General features: G+C 36.1%; 1 long non-coding RNA gene across 1 annotated transcript in view; it reads left to right on the top strand.

The window, feature by feature from the left end:
- The first annotated feature begins 469 nt into the window (after positions 1-469).
- LOC121389948 overlaps positions 470-2,546 on the top strand; it is a 2,941-nt gene continuing 864 nt past the window's right edge. Inside the window, exon 1 of the long non-coding RNA XR_005960125.1 lies at positions 470-606. This is a non-coding gene — a long non-coding RNA (uncharacterized LOC121389948). The remainder of the gene's footprint in view (positions 607-2,546) is intronic.

Genomic DNA, 2,546 nt, shown 5'->3' with positions numbered 1-2,546 from the left:
TAATAATAATCAAACCAAACACGCAAATAAAAAAACACCACAAAACTCGACAAACCCTCTTCCTCATAAAAACACAAACAAAAAAAAACCGAACAAAAAAGACCCCCAAAACAACCCAAACAAAAAACACAAGAAACCAACGCATAACATAATATAATATTAATATCAAGATTTGTTTTTATATAAATAAAATAAAGTACGCTGGAACTGGATTTAAATTACAATATAAATAATAATATTTATTGGAAAGAGTGTCAAAAAGGAAATAACATGTACGACTGATATTTCAGTACGATTTAGTTTCTTTCGTATCTCTAGTAAAATAAATAAATCAACTAACTAACTAACTAACTAACTAACTAAATAAATAAATAAACTTATAAAATGTTTGTCTACAGTAATGCACGAGTAGCAATGTGTATTGCTTGCTGCGCATGCGCGCAGGTGTTACGGTGGATTGTTTATTGTATCGCAATTGACATGTCGTCTGTCTTGTTTTCGATAGCCGACATCAAGAATTGAAGAATTAAAAAAAAAAAAGAAAAAGAAACAAAAAACTAAATTACAACATGCGATCAAAATCAAAAGCAAGAAAACTCGAGAACGGTGGGTTGTTTGTTATGTTTATTGATCTTGTTTTCGTCGCCACAGTAAGGTTAGTGTACTTTATTTTTCTCACTTTCCACTTTGGAAACTTGTTACACCGAAATAAATGACGCATGAAATGTTTATTGCCCAGGTTGTTAAGTTTCATATACGCGATGTAATGACTCTGTTTAAAGATCGACAAGACGTCTGATTTATACTGATGGTAAAAACAACTACCCCCAACCCCTTAAATGCAGTATTATTTCTTGAAAATAACCTGAGTTGGTTGGGGTTGGGTTTTTTTTGGGGGGGGGGGGGGGGGGTTTGTAAGTTGTGTTGAGATTTTTTTTTTTTGCAATGTGCAGTCTGACCTTTTTTTTTTTATGGAAAACATATGCAAAACTGAAATGTTAGCCATTGTTTTATATCTGTGGCCTATTTTCAGCGATATATTTTCTTTCTTTCTTTTCTTCTTCTTCTTTTCCTCAAAGGTTCTTTAGTTTTCGTTCGTGTCACAATTTGCATGTTACAAAGAGATAAAAACGAGAAAGAACTGTAATAGTTATTACTTTGAGATCTTTGCTTCATTATGATATTGATAACTTTTGAGCTGCCTATCTAAAATATCATTTCAATAACGACTTCGCATCTGACAATAAATTTTTGTTTTCTTTATGCGTGAATTACATCCATAATATCCCGTTATTCCCCCTGTCACATATGCTGTATTATTCGCACAAACACCAGTTGTGCGCAATCGATGGCTCGCCTGTCAATTGCGAAGGACTCTTGAAATAGGACAGCACGTGCGCACGTGATTCTTATTGTCAGTTTCAAAGATCACTTAGCAGGCGCCATGAAATAAACGAGGTGACATATGGGACGCGTTTCATGGGGGGAAATTATTGAAGGTGAAACAAAATTCTACAGTTTTGACGTCATAGTCCCCCCCCCCACCTTACCACCTTCATTTGAAATATGAAGCATATTTATTTAAATAAATTTAAAAAAAATTAAAACCCCAACCACACACACATTTAATAATTAAATTTTATCGATTTTATGTGCTATCAGTTTAGTCAAGTTAATAGCATTGAAGGGGGGGGGGGGGGGGAGGAGGGGAGTATTGTGGAAATATTACCATAGGCTACTGTTGGGGAGGCAGGTGTTAATTATAAGTTTTGTAATTTGCCTATACAATACAATGCAATGCAATACAATACCATATAATACAATACAATACAAGACCAGACCAGACCACACCAGACCACACCACACCACACCACACCACACAATACAGTACAGTACAGTATTACACCACACTACACCACAACATAACACAACACAACACAACAACACAATACAGTAATTTATAACATTAAATTAAAAAGGAATTTATCTTATGTAGCCCAGTGGTAAAGCGCTCACTTGATGCACAGTCGGTGTAGGATCGATCCCTGTTGGTGGACCCAGTTGGCTATTTCTTGTTCCAGCCAGTGCACCACAACTGGTATATCCAAAGCTGTGGGATGGTGCATATAAAAGATCTCTTGCTACTTATGAAATTTTTTTAGCAGGTTTCCTCTCTAAGACTACCAGGTATATGTCAAAATTACCAAATGTTTGACATCCAATGGCCAACGATTAATATATCAGTGTGCTCTAGTGGTGTTGTTAAACAAAACAAACTTTGACTTTTAACATTTACATGGACAGAGCATACAAAATACATAAACAAATATAAAACAAGACAGACAATACACTCACAACACTCACACAATAGGTTGGGGGCGGGGGGGGGGGTAGGCATATTCTGACCACCTCGGGAGGGGGTTGGGTGGGGTGGGAGTAGTATCTCCTGCACCCCTTACTCCCCACAATTAGGAATATTATTTTAATCAATAAAATAGACATGGATGGATGGAAAGACAGATGGATGGATGGATGGATGGAAAGAC

Source organism: Gigantopelta aegis, chromosome 15 (assembly GCF_016097555.1).
Source record: "Gigantopelta aegis isolate Gae_Host chromosome 15, Gae_host_genome, whole genome shotgun sequence".
NCBI lineage: Eukaryota > Metazoa > Mollusca > Gastropoda > Neomphalida > Peltospiridae > Gigantopelta > Gigantopelta aegis.
Note: the sequence above shows the minus strand (reverse complement) of the source record. Positions and strands in the feature narration are given on the sequence as shown.